General features: G+C 39.0%; 1 long non-coding RNA gene across 1 annotated transcript in view; it reads right to left on the bottom strand.

Annotated features, from left to right (window-relative positions):
• Window positions 1–1,961: 1,961 nt before the first annotated feature.
• The window catches only part of LOC131405242 (uncharacterized), a 73,275-nt gene continuing 55,999 nt past the window's right edge, over window positions 1,962–19,237 (bottom strand). Inside the window, exons 2-3 of the long non-coding RNA XR_009219953.1 lie at window positions 5,315–5,477; window positions 1,962–2,829 (exon numbers count right to left, since the gene is read on the bottom strand). This is a non-coding gene — a long non-coding RNA (uncharacterized LOC131405242). The remainder of the gene's footprint in view (window positions 2,830–5,314; window positions 5,478–19,237) is intronic.

Below are 19,237 nucleotides of genomic sequence, written 5' to 3'. Positions count from 1 at the left end.
TAAAGATGATTTAAATCACATTCAGGTACATGTTGACAGTCTAGATGAAATTATAAATAAAGAATAAATATATAGGAATGATTATGGAGAAGATGGTAGATCGAAGGCCACACAAAGATTCATCACATATATAATTAGTGAAGAAGATTTTATAAGAAGTGGAACTGAAAAACCATGCAAAAGCCAAAAAAACTTTTTAAATTTCAAATCATAGAAAAATTTTAATCTGTATATCTAAAGAACACTCTATTTCCCAGATGTCTCAGGAAAATCTGTTTAAAAAATGATAGACACTAAGATATAATCTGTTTGTGAACTTAGCTGAGGAGAGAATTTACCTAAAGAAAGAAGTGTACTGTCATCCAACTAGAAAAGGAAGCCATGAATAGAAGGAAACATTAGGTTACTTCAGACTTCCCTGTTGCTCCTCCTCATGCCAGGAGGAGTCAAGGAAGATATGTCTACAAGATTATAAGAAAATAAAGTGCCACCCAATCATTTAAAACAGCCAAGTTATACTTCAAGTATAACAGCAAGTGACATATGTTACCAAACATGCAAGAACTTAGCATACATAAAATCCTCAGGGCAATACACAAATACCTGAAAATGAAGTTCATCCAAATAAATGCTAAACCAAAATAGAGGAATAGGGAATGCATGAAAATAAGATTGGCATCAGATTTCTCATTGACAATGCCAAATCCAAGAAGACAAAGAAGTAATAGCTCAAAAGTTCAAACTCTGAACCTAGACACCTCTGCACAAATAAACTATCTATAGTTTATCTATAGTTTGATATAGTTTAACTATCTATAGTTAAAAATAACTATGTTTGTGAAGGCAAAATTCTCAACAATTTAACAGAAGTAAGAACTCAGTTTACTACCCACAGACTTCCTCTGAAAGAATTACCTTACAATGCATTTCAGCAAAAAGAAAAGAGAATTAATGAAGAACAATTGGGATGTAAGAAATGTTGAACAAATAAAGCAGTAAAACATATTGCTAATTCTCTTACTTCTCTTAAGGGCAAGATAATTAACACTGATAATCCTAGATTGTGTTAGTAAAATACAAGTAGAAATATGTGTATCAGTAAGCTTTTACTAGGTAATTTTGTGTTACAAACAACCTCAAACATCTCAATACTTCACAGAAACAAGTTTTCTTCTTACTCAGTTTCACGTGGTCCACAGATTGCTCTAAGTTGGGCTTTCATTGAAAGATCTCCAAGATGTCATGTTAAATGGACAAAAACCACAATATAGAGAAATATGCATATTATGACAAAAAAGTGTGTATAACAGTGCTGTATGCAAAATATAGCTTGTTGACTAGCATTACTAGTCCGTGATGAGGTGAGAGAATTGAGTGGGAGATGGGAAGTGGGGAGTTTCTTAACAATCTCTCAGGGTTTCAAGACTGAAATGGAAAATCTACATTAAACAACCCCGAGAAAAATCCCCTGGGAGTCCCTTTTACAAAGTCTTGGCTATTAAAGAGGAGAAGCTGGTTCTGCTTGAGAGAGGAAGAGGGTTGAGGCTGTGCAGTGTCACCAACTGAGGAGGGGCAAGGCTTCAGCCCAGAGTGTGGCAACCTAACTGAGAGGTGGAGAGATGAAGGCTGCAAACCCCGGAATTTCCTGGGTGAAATCTGAAACTGGTCCCCATACACAAAGGGCAAGGAGAGACCAAAGAAAGAGGCAGACCACTTCAGATTGGTAGGTGGCAGTTTCAATAAGCAAAGGAACTTACATATGAGGCTTTGTCTTGAGCATCTGCAAGATGAGTACATTTCTGCACCCCTCCTCCCCACCGCCAGAATCTTAAAAGTTTATATAGAGGCCTTACCTGGGTTCAGTCACATATACCGTCCAGATGTTCTCAACAACACATTGCTCTCTCAAGGCTGCGTCCTTGAAATGGCTCCCACTGTGGGAATGGTGGGCAGAACACACATTCCAAGGACAGGGGAAGGGGCAAGAAGCATCAGATTACCTGGGTCCAACTCGTGGGTCAACCAGCAGTCATGTCCTCTCGATGATCTCCTCCAACACTTGGGTCCCTCTGGCTCATAGAAGCCCTGAGCTGGCAGGAACTCTGATGGGGACAATTACTTGAGTGACTGTGTGGGCTGTAAACTTGGAACCTTGGTCTTGTGCACTCCAGTGACATTCCCATGGCTGAGGCTGAGAACATGGCCTTCCTGCAGCCTCAGCTGTGCCAGGGCATTGTATAATACGAGGAGCCATGGCATCATGGCCAACAGAAATAGAAGACTGTGCCCTTTAGCTTTTTTGTTTTTTAACTGAACAAACTCTGGAACTTCTTTCCATACGATAGAAGAGTGATGCCTCAAATTTTACTGATATTGGAAACATAGTTAACCTTGTCATGTAGATGTTAACTCAAGATTTAATTTCATTTAGACAAATGTAAAATGTGACATACCTTACCCTGCCAGTGTCGTAGAAAGATTGGCTGACTTCCTATTTGTTAGGCACGATGCTCAGCAAATTAAATTATTTAATCTACAAGCCCTGTGAGATAATCATTATCATTACTCCCATTTTACAGTTGAGCAAACTGAAGCTTAGAGAGATTTGCCCAAAAATTACAGAGCTAGTACAATTCAATAATTGTCAGATCTATTAGTAAATTCCAGGGAATTGGTGTGGTAGAGGGGTAAAAATGGGCTTTGAGGTCAGAAAATGGCTTTTGGACATTAAATCCTGCTGTTACTACTAGTATGTGGTACATAGTAAACACCTAAAACATTAATTTCCATTCTCCCTTTCATTTCTCCCTTTTTTGTTGATGTATAAACCTAGAAAGAGAAGAGCAATAAAAATTCACATATATTTGGAAGTCACAGTCAAAATTCACACATATTTTTGCCATAACATACACTGCAAATGGGATTTGGAAATGAGAGGAAAAGCTCTCTTAAATATCAGCTTCAGATCGTTCACTTGGCAAAATCAAAGTTTACTTTACCTTTTATCAGTGAGCAATTCCCAGTAAGTCTTGAATGCATTAACCTTCGAATAAGAGCACTTGTCAAAGTTTCCGGCTTATTGGAGGCATGTATCTAATGCCTGCCGGTAATGTTCTCATTCTTCAGAAACAGTGAAAACTAGCTGAAGGAACATGGGCTTTGGAGGTAAACAAAACAGAACTGCAATCCTAGTTTCTCCCCTATACAAGTCTGCAAAAATTATTCATCTCTTGGGCCTTCAGTTGCTTCATCGTACCTTCATAGAATTATGTGAGAGTAAGGTCAGATACCACAGGCAAAGCACCCTGTAGAATACTCAGCGCAATGTAAGGACTCAATAGCTCAATAAGTGGTTATTATTTTTATTTTAGTGCTTTTCTCACTGTCAGAAGGAGATGATGCTTCTGTTAACTCAAAGGGAAAGGGTTGAGATATACTTTTAGAGGGCGATTGGTGCTGCAGAGAAAGATTTCTTGATTAATTAATACTACGGTTTTCTTATGAATCACCCACTGTATTAGGTAATACACATTTTTATTCTCATAAGGCAACTTTTTGTGCTTCAGTTCAATAACTGTTTCCTGGGCATTGACTGGCCCTGTACTAGTTTCTAGAGATTTAAAATAGCTAGAAGTCACCCTTGCTCTCAAGGAAAGGATTCCTGAGTAGTAAGGAAATCAGTGCGATCATAAATCCCATGAGGACACACGGGGTCTCCCACACCTTTGTAACTCCTACGGCACCTACCTCAATGCCTGCGCTGAGCTTAGCAATGTTGCTGAATTTAATGGAATTTCTGCCAGGGTCCCGTTTCCCCATAGTTTAATTCCAAATTTCTCCTACGATATCACAGTTCTTGATCTGTGACATGCAAAGATGTCTGGAAGACTTCCAAAGATGTTTTTCTTATTTTTCTCACTTAAGCTAACGCCATTTTTCTAGATTTAAATGTGCCATCTCTGTCTCTACAAATCCTATCATCTATTAAACCCTTTCATATTCCAGAGAATCCAGCTTTGCATAGATTAGATAAAAATAAAAAAGGAAAGGTTAAAAAGCAGGAGGAGGAGGAAGAGAATTACAATAAGGAGATACAGAAAACAAGTTCTTGGAAGAATTGTCAGTGAAGACATAATTATTATGCATTAACCGCCAACAGCTAGCATTAGTCCAAAGAAGCTGTCTGTATTCTCTAAGTATTTCAGACAATGTGGTATTCATTTATAAATTCTTGACAGCTCTTTAGATAAAGTGTGTATAATAATTTTGCAGCAATCCATTATCTGCCTGAATGTACTTTAATTTAGAGTTAGAATATATTTGAAATAATTTTCCCAAGTACTAAACATACTTTCCTTCAAATATATGACCTACATGTAAAGGATCATTAAAAGGATTAAAACGAGTCAAAAAGTTCCTCTTTTCCTTCTTTGGTTTTTCTCTGTTCTATCTATAGGTCTTTGAATAGTGCTTTTGGCTTGATCAATGGAATCTATGTGATTGTTTTGAAAAATACATTCAGCCCTCAGGAAGGAACGTCTCCCACCATCCTGCTGAAGCCGAGGCTGTCTGAGTGTGCCAAGAAATTCTGATGAGGAAATGGTGCAGACCTAATAATTAAGGGAAAGGTACAAATGAAAGCACCCTGGTAGACAGTATGAAGAGACAGCCTATCATATATACTCCAAGTTAAACCCTCCAGGTTTTTCAAAGAATCCATAAACAACCGAAATTGGTTTTTTGTTTTTTTATGAGATGACCCCAGCCAGCCTGCTCAAGAGCAGACTGTACAGTGTAGCCTCTTCACTAGCTACCAAGGAATCAATTTTACTCCCATCCCCATCTCCAAAAATGCAAAAACAAACCTCACTGATCCCAGAATTCCTGTAGGTTTTTTTAAATCCCTCTACCCACTTTCTTATAAATCTTGTGCTTTGATAGTTATCTCCTTTACATATGAATAAGCTGCTATTTTGCTTGCAGCTAACTGACTAAAATGCCTGAGTTATTCTTCAAAAGTCTCAACACAAGTAAGCAGTTCCATTATAAAGGCAAGTCCAGGAGGGTTTTATCAAAAGTCATAAAATAGTAATTCAGAATCATGTAATGACAAACAAGATTGGGCTGCTGAAAACTATCAAGCAAGTTAATAAGGACTCATCATTTCACTTTCTGGTTTTACTTGCCTTTTTGGTTGAAAGTAAACACCAGAGGGCAAAATGAAAAATAGCAGTGAGATAGTAGAATAGGGTCATTGTAAGGGCAAAATTCACCGGGGGAGTCTTCTCATGTTCGACTAGACATTCAGACTCACCAGACTACCACAGGCCCTCTTGGCCTCAGCGCCTCTGGAAGACAGAGGACGGAGCCACACATGCAGCAGGGGGAGTAACCTCAGGCTTCTTCCGGGGAGTCCTTGCAGCAGTTTATGCAGCAGTGCACACAGCAGCTATTTTCTTTGCTGCCTCACCTCACCCCTGTAAAAGAAAAGTTGCACTGGTCACTTGTTAAAAACAGTAAGGAAGACTTTATTCAAGACTATTGCAATAGGGAAGAGAGATTGAACTCAACTCCCCTGAAACAAAAGGTGAGAATATTTTTAAACACTGGAGTGAGCTAATGGGAAAGTACTGGAGGACTTGAGCAGGGAGGTCAGTCAATGTGGTTAGGCCATCTCTTTTGCTAATTGTCACTTATCACTTATTGAAGTTAGGCTCCTACCCTCCCAAAGAGACTGGGGACAGGGGACCTATCTCAGTTGATGATTACATTTCAAAGGGAGGGCTCCCAGGTCCTTGAGAAAGACATTTCTGGCTTGGAGAAGATTTACGTCTCAAAGGGGCAGAGAAACAATTTACAATTGCAAGTTTTCTAAAGTTAATGCACTAAGAAAAAGGAGGTCAGAGCCTATAGTCAGGAAGAAATCTGTCCAAAGTTTAGTCAAGCTGAGGGGAGTGTTAAAGCCACTTTGTTCACCCTTGGTGACAGTTCAGGTACAAGGGAATGAACTACACTGGCTTAAAATCCTCCTGCCCCACAGGATGCTGATTTTTAGAAACAGTTCCATAGGTCCTCACAAGGGACATGTCCAACTATAAGAGTCACCACATTCAGAGAGGCCCAGAGTTATGGCTCCCTATCAGATCTTTATAATTCTTCTAGTCCAGATATAATTTACCAATCAAGGGACATTTTTTCCGTGAGCAATGCTTCCTAATAACACAGTTGACTTTTTATCTTTTTGGGTTTCCAGGGAGGAAGAAACCATAAATTTAACTGGGAGTCAAATTTTTATGTGGAAGGGGAACATATTTTTGTTATCCTTCACTCTTAATAGGTATCACAAAAGTGTTGTATTTTACCTCTTTTTCTCCAAATGCCCTCTCTCTAATCTTCCAAGAACATGCACATGCTTGAGAACACAGACAATTACACACACACACCTACACATTCAATCTGTCATCCTGTCCTCTACCATTCAAAATTGGCTAAAATTCTTTCTTTTGAAAGCTCTCTTCAGTTTCATTATTTTGTAATTCTAGTGAGTTAAATAAGTGTATGACACGTTACTGGTTATGAACATATACTTAGTTCTCTCAGTGTTCTAATTTTCTATTTCCTGTTTTTTGTTTCTAGTTCATTTATCCCACCTTGGAAAGCAATTTTCTATGGATACACATGTTTCTGTATTGATTATAGACCTTGCCCATTCAATCCATATTCATCCAGTTAGTGCCCACAATGGCCAGGCTCTCTTCCACGCATTAAGTAAATATATGGCCCTTCTGTCATGGAGGTTGACAGTTGGAATGCAATGGACCTAATTTCTTTCCAACATAATTTGACAAAAATTGCTGCAAAAGATATATACCTGGGTAATAAAATAGAAAATGAAAACTTAAAGCCAAGGAAAAATAGATCCAAATGTGTTAGGTGTAAGGGTTAATATAATTGCTATAATTGTACCTCAGATTTAATTCTGAGTCTCCTAAGAGTTAGCTAAAAAACGCAAATATAGTATCACAATATACATTAAAAGAAGTTGAACAGAGCAGTTTTTTCTGAGAAAACAAATTTTTGGTTTTTTAAATTTCGTTTTTTTTTTTCCGTTAATAAATCCTAAAAGCAATTTCTTATCAAGAGTTTTATATAGGGAATGCTGTTACAAAAATTAACTGTTAGCATACATTTTATGAAATACCAACAGAAGCAAAAATATCATTCGTTTCCTAAAACAATCTTGAATAAAAACTTGAGCAATATATGAATATACAAGTTAGTAAAAGTAATTCTATAAAGAGCTAAGTGGATATGGTCTTGATATATAGTTATCTCAAGTCTACACTGAGCCTAGAATAGGACCAAGAGCACCAAGAGAAGATGAATGATATCTCCCTTTCAAAACCCTTCCCCCAAACGGAATCCATTTCAGCCAGATGAACAGCAGGTGATTGTGACGTTGCATGGGTGTTTCAATAATGTGATGAATACAATGGAGTTGCTTATTGCTGCTTGAGAGGAAATCTGTATATTTTAGAGATCAAGAGAGCAGGTGGTAGGGTTCACATAGTTTGCTGATGTTAAAGAAAAAAACAAATCAATTAGCTGGTGTTCTCCCACAGAAGAACATCTGCATGGAGGTGCAGCCCAGGAGCAATTGCGTGCATGACCAAGATTTTCTTTTGGGAAAAGCCTCAGCCCCAATTTAGCACTTGATCAACCAAGTGTTCAAATGAGTCCCCAGAAACCAGCCTCACACATCGTGGGAGATGCTTGAATAAAGAAATGTTTTCATGTGGGGTGCCGCCAGTCACAATTTCATAGATGGGGGCAAACATCAATTGTGCCCCTTTGGCACACATTTCTAATCTCCATCACTTGTGGTCATACATGCCAGAATTAATTAGCTATAAAATGTACTCTCTCATCAGAAAACTAATTTCCTTGTGAGGTAGAGTTATTAATTATTGGCTTTTTGTATTTTGAAGAATATCTGCCACAGGAAATGTTTGTTTGTTTAATTCATGTCGTGGAATTCTTTGTGTTTGTTTAACTCATGTTGTGGAATTCTTTGTGGCAATAGTTAGATGGCAAGGCCGATTGTCTTTTGACTTTACTCCTGGCTCATGGTAGTATACAATAATGCCAGTATACAACAGCAAACATCTCCTCCTCTTTACGGATTGAGGGTATAAGTCCAGTTCCTCTAAAAGGAGTATCAAACAATAAAGTTATAAAATAAAATTAAAGGGCAAGAATAGTGCTGAGGGTCATCCTTTCTTGCCCTAATTCTTGCAGTGTTATAAAAATACATATTTTACAACATGCAACAATAATCAAGGGTATATATTAAGGCCACAAATCTTGTCCCTTTTATAGTTAATACCAGCAGAGCCAAACCGGGCGAAGAAAAATTATCCAATTCCTTACATGAGCTACTCATTTGGAACACGAAGAAATCATTTTGCATTAAAACATGGATCACAGTTACTCAGAAGGAACGCTGATTTTGTCTGGTGGACTTGGGAAAAATAGATTAAGGAATAATGTGGGAAAGAAAGACCTAGATTAGTTACAGCTGATCTCCCTCTACAGTGAATTTCATTCACTCAGCAATGTAATTCTCAGTAACTCTTTGAAAATAGCTACTTTCATCAAAGTGCACTTCTATATTTTATTAACTTAGTTACCTAACTTAAACAGGATAATAAAAATTATTATCTCTTAGGTAAAATTGAGGAAAAACACATACAGGATTTAAGAGCCTTGCCCATATAAAAGAAGAGGCATTTTCACTTTCAATTTTGTGGAGCTTCTATCAGTCAGTGAAGTTGTTGCATCTGTTTGATGTGTTGATATTCCCACCTCTAATTTTTTGAAAGCCCTCTTTTATACAGTAGTCATTCTGCATTGTCAGTGTTCTGTGTGAATCAGAATTCCCACTGTGCTCTAAACACAGAATTGTGGTTCATTCTCTTCCCCATGATTCTTTTCATCACAACTAACAAATAGGAGAGAGATGGTCTCAGAAAGCATTTGGTAGCTTATTTGTTCACTTGTTTGGTCCACAAATATTTGGTGAGTGCCTGCTGTATACCAGACACTGCGCTATTTGCTAAGGATAAAGCAATGAATAAGACCGATATGTGTCTTTGTCTGCATGGAGCTTAGAATTTAGTGAAATAAAAGAACAAATCTTCAACCAAAAATTATCAGGACAGTGAGTGCTACATACAGGGGAGTTCCAGGCACTTTGGGAACAGAAGAGGCTCCTTGAGGAGGTTGACATGGAGGTTGAGCTGAGACTTGAAGGATTAGCAGAAGTTATTAAATCATCTTATTCCATAGTCTACATTTATGTGAAGACACTTTATCTAAGAAAAAAATTAAATGTTTCTGTTTGTCAATTTATGCTTCCAATATCCCAACCCACACAGATGCCTGATCATAAACAATAAAGGAAGAGGGTCAATGGCTTCTTATTCAAGGGCTTAGCTCTCCTGAGGGCTCTGAGCACTTGAAATATCTGTTTTCCCTTTAATCTTAACCTCAGCTCTTTACTATGTCTACAAAAAAGGCTAAAGTGTCACTTGTGATTATTGAGAACTTTTGTATCACCTCTTTCCTACAACCTCTCTCTTCAACAAGGAAAGTCAACACAGAAATTCACACCTTCACTGTGGAACAGCAGTTCTTAATCCAGAATACCATTCAGGGAACTCATATCTGGATGGGAAAAAAATTGCAACTTTAATCTTTATTTTACTTCCCTAACCTCTAACTAAAACACAGCATTTCCTTCATTATGAATACAGGCAACAGATAATGAAAGTATTAGCAGCATCTGTGATGTTATAACCAATGGAAACCAAAGATATTTTCATATTATATATAAAAAGACATATATAATATTTTTATAGTTGTTGCATATACTTTAAACATTGGGTCTTTTCCACCACTACTGAGAAATTACAGTGGCTATTAGACCTGCCACTAGATCATGTGCGATTGTGATCTTTCTACCTACAGCTGCTCATAATGCATGGCTGGCCAACTACATGGCACCTAGTAATCCTTCCATCACCAAGTGTGGCAAGTTCTTATACTGGTGACTCAGACAACTAAGCTGATTCCTAGTATTCTATATCTACAATTGTTTATTCATCAATACACAGACAGAGATAAGTCATCTTCACTGTTTGTTAAATGTTTGCAAAACTAGAGACTTCAGATGAGATTTCTTAACTCCCTGCAAAGACACATATATGTTTGTAATGTGGCACAGGAGGGTGTAAACAGCCTTCATTCTGATATTGCTCTTAAAAATAAATTTTAACTTTAACTTGTCTACATTTTAAATGTACTGTCTTGCTATTTAATGTGTTAATAAAAATTCATTTTTAATATTTTGATAATGGTACTATAATGGATTTCCTTTGTAATCTTAGGTATATTATTCTTATTTTGTGCATTGAAGAACATTTTTTTTTGTGTGTGAGGAGAATCAGCCCTGAGCTAACATCCAATGCCAATCCTCCTCTTTTTTGCTGAGAAGACTGGCCCGTGCCCATCTTCCTCCCCTTTATATGGGACGCTGCCACAGCATGGCTTAACAAGCGGTGTGTTGGTGTGCACCCGGGATCCGAACTGGCGAACCCCCGGCGGCCAAAGCGGAGCGCACACACTTAACCACTTGCACCACCAGGCCGGCCCCTGAAGAACATTTTTATGAGGAGTTTACAGGTCATACCAAACAGGCCAAGGAATAAAAAAGGTTGAGAATTCCTGCTTTAGAATAATGCTCTCCTGATTACATTGAATTCTAGTGCTGAAAGGAGCTCTTCTGGAGCTTCCAGAAGGAAAACAATGGCCTTGTACTGGTAAAACTTGTATGCTTATGTAAGGAATAGGGTAGAGGTGGTCTAACTTCTACATAGTCAATGTCTCTGGCACGCAGATATGCAATTGTCAGCTTGGCTTTTTAAAAACACTTTTATTGAAGTATAACACACACATAGAAGTGGGTAGAAATCATAAAATATAAATGGTCACAAAGTGAACGTGCCATATAACTCCATCCAGGCCAAGAAATAGAAGATTCTAGAACCCCAGAATTCCTCCTCATGCCCCTTCCCAATCACTACTACTCCTCTAAGATTGCCACTCTCTTGACTTCTAATACCATAAGTTAGTTTTGTCTGTTAGTGAACTTTATATAAATGAAAACAGCTATAGGATTCAGCCATGTTTATGTGTGTAGCTACAGTCCAGTCATTCTCGTTGTAGTATAGTATTCCATTGTATAAATATATCACATTTTATTTATCCATTCTACTGTGGATGTACAATTAGATTCTTTCCAGTTTGGGGCCATTACAAATGATGCTCTTATGGATGTTAACATCCAGGTCTTTTGGCGCACATGAGAACTACTAATTAATTGATATGCAAATGTTCAATTTTAGTAGACGAGTCAAACAGTTTTCTAAAGTTGTACCAATTTATATGACCACCAGCAAGGTATGAAAATCACAGTGATTCCACGTTCTCACCAATCCTTGACAATACTTAGTATTCAATTTTGTTATTTTTAGCTATTCTGAGGTATATCTCATTGGTTAACATATCAATTTTCTCAAAAACATATTTTAATTTCAAACAACCACCATAGATAAGTTTTTCATTAACTATCTGGAGGCTTATGTAAAAATTAAGACCATTTTTCTCTTACATTAAGTATAATTGAGAAAAAGGAAAGTAAATTACTGGGTTTCTATCTGCTACTCTCTGTAAAGACTTAATGATAATCAAGAGGCACACGATGCCTGAGCCCCAGGATCTTACAGTCAGGAGGAGGAAGCAGACAAACAGGTGTTAATAAGGCAGTGTGATAAGAGCTTATGGAAGCACATAAGACGGCAATGATCCTATTTCAGAAAGTCTGGAAATTGAGCTCTAAGCTTAGACATAAAGGATATGTAAGCTCTAGAAAGTCGAACGAGTGGAGACTAGGGAATTAAAGGAGAAAGGTACTGCTTATAAAAAGGCCCATCACCACCACCAGCTCCTGAGAGACTGGCATAAGTGAAATAACAAGATGAAGCCTGGAGGTATGTGAAGTGCACCTAGGGTCAAAAGTTCTAGAGAACTGGAATGGGGGACATTGTTGGCAGCACAGTGGGAGGGACTCTATAACTCTGTTTAACGCTTGAGTGCACACACATCACTTATCCATTGTTCGGCACTCACATCATGCTGGACATGCTGGGCTTCTGGGTGCCACAGCCTAGCATGGATAAATGGCCTAGAGGGCAACAGCCTTCTTCAACGCTTTGGCGTAGGCAGTGAGATAGGATGAAGCATCTGCCTCCCTCATCTGCCGAAAGCCAACCTGAACGGGGACATCTCAGTGGATTCCAGTATGGTTTTCCGACAATTTCAAGGAAAGGTCCTCCTCCTGCTCCCTCACTACACTGACTTTTATTTTAGCACGTGCAAAGCCCTTGAAAATTAGATACAGCTTCAGGAAAAGAGGGAGAATGTCTAAATTGACTGAGATATAGTTTCTGTCACCCAGTGACAGACTTTAAATTACATCCAGTGACTGGAAATTCAAATTAGGAGCTAATTTGTTATGGCAGAATGATGAATTACTTTTACTGCACGCTAAGTTAGGGGAGTAAGACTTGCATCTTCTACAGTTTGACTGATTTTTCTCCAAAGTGCTTGGCAACCCATTTGTAGAGTGGGTTAGAGATTTTCCAGGCAGATGTGAAGGAAGGACAACAGGGAAGAAAATGGGAGAACCTAGCCAGTTCAATGACAGACCACAACATCTAGACTTAATAGGAAAGAATGAAAACAGAGAGAAGCTAACATGTCTGAAAGAAGCCGGTGGCCAAACAGCTCTTAGAGCTCACCGTGAGACTAAGGGTCAGGAGTAACAGCACTGAATGAGGGAGGCAGGAGAGGAAGGCAGGGTCAGAGAGCAGAATACTTATATTGTGGGAGTTAAAATCTTGAATTTGGGGCAGGTATCTTTATTTTTAATCCAAGCTCTACCATTTATTTACTGTATGACCTTGAGCAATTTACTTAACCACTCAAAGCCTCAGTTTCTCTCTCAGTAAAATAGGGGTCATTATAGTATCTACCTCACAGAGCTGAATTCGGAATTAAACGAAACAATAGCTCTAAAGGTGATAGCTCAGTGCCCTGGCGCGTGATAAGTTCTTAATTGGTGGCAGCTATTATAATTGGTAAAGCAATTACTGTTAGGGTATTCAGAGTGACACAGTGTCCACAATTTGGACAAGGGAGTGAATGGCTGATGTGGAAGGGCAGTTTAAGACTTTGGCATTGAGGAGGTCAAGAATATCGTGTTGGATGGTAATCCATGTAAACTCTGAAGTCACACAGCCAGTGGCGTGATTTGGGGCAGAGAGGAATTCTGTGAACTGGATGCCAAAGGTACATTAGCCAACTGGGCGTGACCAGGCAGTCAGCAATGATCATGTGGAGGAAGAGTGTGAGCATCAAGGAGCAGGGATTTTTTTTCGGAAGACTGGAAGAATGGCCGTCCAGAAGTGACACTGGGGAACTAAGAGGTGTGAGCTTCACTGCCCAGTGCTGATGTAGGTGACTGTGAGAGAAGAAACAGCATTCACTTGAAAAAGATGCAAGAGGGAGGGTCCTCAGGGAGAAGGAGGTTTCAGTTAAAGCAATAATGGGACAAAGTGTTCCAGAAAGTGGGAGAAGGGTAGTAGAATTTGTTTACTGTGGAAAAAAGCGTCAGAGGGCACCTGGATAGGCGGGAGGAAGAGAAGCACAGGAGGTTGGGAGTGATCAAGGGAGCCGTGAGCAGTGGCGTCCATCAGAGGCTCTCTACAGGACCCTACAGGTTCCTACAGGTTCCTACAGGGGACCTGTAACCCTTTTAAAAGAGCTTTTTAAAAGACTCTGTTAAACTACTCTGTGCTGTCAGGATTGAAAAGGCAAAAATGCATACATCAGAAACAGATACACACAGATTAAAAAGAAATTTGATTGGAGGAAATACAAATGCTAATTAGCAAATAAGTATATCCAATAATACTTGTCTGTAACTCCCATTCTACAGCATCCTAATAAAACTCTAGAAATTTTCCTAATGAAATAACTGCACGTTGTATCTCAAAAGCACCACAAATTACCTAGGCATACCCTGTTCCAGACAAGCACTAGCTGCTTTATTTGGCAAATCCCAGAAGCCGTGAGGCCATGATTGGTTTTTAGCAAACCACTTTAGATACTTCACTTCCTTCAGTTTAAAAAACTTGGTGTTTAGACTCCCTTTGAGCATGCCTTACATCTATTGAGAGGTCTTTGTGTTGTCCACGACGTGGTCTCATCTCAATGCCCTAGACACCTTTTAGGGAAGCTGGAGCGATCTGCCTGTCTGAAAGACATGCCTGCCAAAGTCAGCTTTGCCTGTGGCTTTGCTTCAAATTCCAAGAGCTTTTCAAACAGTAGTGTTGATGCTGCCAAGGCCAAATACTGCATATGAAATTTAAAAAAAATCCATAATGAGGGACACAGAGGAAGATAAGATAAATAAAATAATTATGGAGGGGCATTGTGATAGAATCTGTTTCCTATTTAAATTCATTATTTTGTTGTCTCCAGATAAACAGCACAAAGGTGAGAGAGATCTTTAAGCCTGTAGCAGAGACAAATTTTTTTAAGAAATAAGAAGCAGTGCAGACATCTGTCTGCCAGGACAAGCAACTTCAGACAAGGGGAAACTCTCTTCAGCTCATTCAGACCTTTGGAATAAATCACTGGCTGCCAGCTGGAAATAACTTCTTGGGAAGGATTTCCTGAGACACTAATATTATGCTCGGAAATTCAGTGCTGCCGAACAAAGACAGCACTGTTGTGTAGTTCTGTCATGAATCTGGTGCACCTGGGCAATATGCTGGGATGCCAAGGCCCTTGCAGCCATTATTTGAAGTCGCAGGTGTCCCTCTCAGCCGAACACCAGGAGCTACTGCATTTGCACCTGGTTTAGAAGAGAGAGTGTGGGAAGAACATGGAACTGGGCGTCGGGCAAGACTGCAAGTGAAACTCTGTTTTGTCACTCACTATGTGTGTGACCTTGGACTCATTGCTTACTCTCTCTGAGGTTGCATTTTAGTTTCCTATATAAACTGGGCTAACACCTAGTGGGAATTACATGAGATAAAGTATGTAAGGCATCTGGAAAAGCTCCCAGTTTTTAGAAAATACGAAATAGTATTTATCATATGAATAAAGCCCCAGATCCGTATGCTCAAAGGGGAAAGGAAGAGGATATCCATTATAAAACAACCTTACTGTTAGGTGACTGTGTATTCATACTAAATCCAGAAGAATTTACAAAACTTTTCTCTAATTCAGGTTCCAGCATATCTTCCAACTTTTAAAAAACCACAGGGGTTTAAAGGTTCTGAGGTGGGATCCCTTATCTGTTCAACCAAGATTCAGGCCCTCAACTAGTCCGAGTCCCTCGTGCTAGACTCTGAAGCTCACACATGACCACCATCTTCTCTAGTATCTAGAGAAACAATGCTTCCCAAAGGGGAATTCTCTCTCCCTCTCCTTTTTGCTCCTCTCCTCCAAAAGCCCCACTTCCTCTTAGCCTCCTGTAGAGGTTGTCAATTGAATGGATTTAGTTGATTTCAATATGAATATACTCAAGTGGGAGTGGGAAAGAGGGTCCCTGGAGCCCAAGGAGGTAATCAGACTTTTTAGACAGTTAAGATGGACCTTCTCTCAGCAGTTCTCCTGTAAGTTATAACATTAAAAAATTTCAATCTCTTCCTCAACTAGAAGAGCTTGTTGTGCCTCCCTAGATTCTACCTGCCGTGCTACGTATGTATATGTTGGAAAGGCTGAGTGTTGGGGAGGAAAAAAATCCCATCCTGCCATAGTCCCTCTGATGGATTTCATGGAGCTCGCACAAAACTCCTATAACTACCTCCTTCCTAATGGTTAAAGATGGGCTGAAGTGTTCTTCTGGGCCCTAACACCAGCAATAAGCCCCCTGGCACGTTCAGCTCTTAAAAGGCTGCTCTGCAGGACCTTCCATTTGCTCCTTCACTTCGAATTCTTCCAAGTCTCCAAATACCAATCTCCACTACCTTGTTCAAGATATACTGGCTGGTCCCCCAGCCTCTATTACCACTGTCTCCTGCTCAAGAACTGTGGTAGGGGCTAAGTGCCTTCCTGTGTTGAAGTTATAGCTTTCCCATTCCTACCCAAGATCTCTTCCTAACTCTCCTCCTCTACCACCATTCTACCCTCTTTTTCAGAGAGAATAGAGTTGGTTTATTTCTCTTGTGACAGAGAAGTCTGCCTGTTAATTTGGGAATGGGTATTAATGGAAGTGTCCTATGAAGGATGGATCTTCTCTTATTCACTCTTTTAAATGCCCCATCCTAGCCCCCTGATGCACTTCATAAGTGAAGGGGATCTTAATCAACCCACTATAGAATACAAGGAAACTTCCAGCAGTCACCTACTTCATGCCTACCCAGAACCTTAATTCCATAGCAAAATTCGGGTCTCCAGGCCACGTTCTGGTGTCATAGTGCTTAGTTTTCTTTTTTCTGTTGTACATTGTTTTGCTGATCCGTCATATCCAACAACCAATAAGCCACTTACAGTTTATTGCTTAAATTAGAGGTATATAATGAAGGAAATTGGTCTCTTTTGTCCCCTTGTCACATATCACAAACCAGAGGATGGGTAGCCAGCAGTCCTTCTTGAATTTTGAAAAATGAGACTCCAATGGTGTCACTTCTAGTAGCACTGTATACATCGACTACAAAATTCGCATACTGGCTCCATTGAGATGTCACTGCACAACTATTGGATTGGCAAAACTGAAAAGAGCTGAACAACTATTTCTGGTATGGTTGTGAAGAAAAGGGTACTCTCATATATTAATGATATATGTATGAACTACTACACTTGTAAACATCTATTAAAATTAAAAACACTTATACCATTTAACCTAGCATTTCAACTCCTAAGAATCTATCCTATAGAAATAAAATATTCCAGTCTAAAGGGACAGTTGTACAAGATATTTATTGTAGTATTAGTCATATTGGACAAAAACTGAAGACAAATTTAATACCTATCAATAGAAGAATGGCTGAATACATTTTATACACCCACACCATGAAATATGGTACAGGCATGAAAACAAACAAATCAGATTTGTAGTAAATTCACAGAGAATTTTCCAGGAGAAAAAGTGTGTTTTGTAAAACAATGAAAAAAAATAGATTTCATATGCATGTATATATACATGCACACACATATATTTGAATATATATATCTTTATAATACATATATTATATATATGTATATATACCTTTATAAAATTCCACCAATTTGAAGAAAAAAATGTGAAGTTGTTAATATGGGTTATTTGTGGGGAGAGGAGGGATGCGGGTAGCATGTTACTCTGGGGAGAACAACAATAAAGTCAAAATAAATAGCTCTTAGATAAGCTTAATCATATTAGTATGTAAAAAATTTTTAAAAAATCATTATACATGTGAATAATTCTACACCCACCAACACAGACCTCACATTCAAATGTCCATGGCTGCAGACTCACAGGAAAAAAGGCCCTGTACTGATAAAGTATCCTTGAGACAATTCAGCAAGATGTTTTTGTTTATCTAGGGCCTTCTCTGATCCACAATAACTACTGAGTCCCATACATAGCTTTAGTTCTCTAGTGTTGTTCTGGAACTGTGCTTTTTCTCTATTAAAAAACTCCATATTCCATGCATACCTCCCAGAGATGTAGCAAGAATGACCCACTTCTCAAAGCACTCTGGCACCTTCAGTTGTTTCTCCTGGGGCTCCTTTATAGTCTCAAGTACAAACATTTTATCCAATTACACGAGTGTGTCCAAAATCTTTAGATCCCAACATCCCTCCTCCTCCACCTATGAAGTATAACTTTGTTTTAGAAATACCCTATGAAATTTATTCCAATGAGATAAATCTGAAGGAAACCTGCCTTACCTTCCTCAGCCAAATATAACTGATAATACCCACTTCCCAAACACAACACTGAAAACTGCCACTCCTCACTCCTTGGTAAAGGGTATCCTGAACCCAAGGTATGGTTTAATCTTACTCCTTTCACTCAGTTCAGAATAACCCATATTTATTAGGTACATGTAAGGGTTATGAAATACCAGTAGAATATACTCTCTTAATTCATAGATTAATGAGAAGTGATTCTCTGAAAAACTTCACGGCATTACAGTTCTATTCAGTGCTTCTCATCTTTCGCACAACCCATGTCCTGTTAAGGGAGAGAGGAGGCCATCTTCTTTTTCGAACTTAATTCCTAACCCCATCTCCCTTGCCTACTTCTGCACTGGGCACATAAGAAGCTGCCTGCTTTTCCTCTTTCTTCTCTCTGTAGCTTAGTGCTAGTGCACAGGAAGTATAGTAGGAAAGCAGCTACACGCTGCTCCTCAGTCTGCCGATGGCAAAGTTGGCTACATAGAAGAAACTCGGATTGTGTCCAACGAGCACACCTATTCCTGACTGGTCTGTGGAAATTTGAGAACATCATCTCAGATGTGTACTTAATTATCTCACTCCCAAAATTTCCTTTGGAAATTTTAGTCCACAATATGCCCAAGATACAGGTTGATCTCTAATTTTAAAAATACAATACTAATTAGAACTCACTGCCCCATATTGCTTGGCACTACCCTACTTAGTCTAGCCTACTAGTCCACTGGTCTCTTGAGAAATATCCTGAAACTTTTGGGCCATAATTCCAAGCAAATGGCCCAGATAGTTTTGCAAGGTTTAATCTAACACTGCAGGGCCTTGAAAACATTGCCTTTAGGATCAAGTTCACTTTCAAATGCCCCCAACTCTGCAACTTTTTCAACATTGACTATGATTCCCCAGGCATATGCAGTACTCCATTAAATGTGTATCTTTCTTACGTTGGTTACAAAAATGGGCCCTTATTGTTGAGGCACGCCCTGTGAGCTTGCTTAGGGACATCTCTCTCCTGCCCCCTCAAAAAAATGCAGGAGGTCTTCAATCACCAATTTTTTTTCATGAGATGCTAATGTTTCAACCTGACTCCGCAACGTCTTCTACATTGACTACTAAGACATGAGCTCTTCTACATAATTCTTGTTTTTTTTGCTAATTCTTAGTACGT

The sequence above is a fragment of the Diceros bicornis genome, chromosome 1 (assembly GCF_020826845.1).
Source record: "Diceros bicornis minor isolate mBicDic1 chromosome 1, mDicBic1.mat.cur, whole genome shotgun sequence".
Lineage (NCBI taxonomy): Eukaryota > Metazoa > Chordata > Mammalia > Perissodactyla > Rhinocerotidae > Diceros > Diceros bicornis.
The sequence above is the reverse complement of the archived record's forward strand: the minus strand, read 5'-3'. Positions and strand labels throughout refer to the sequence as shown.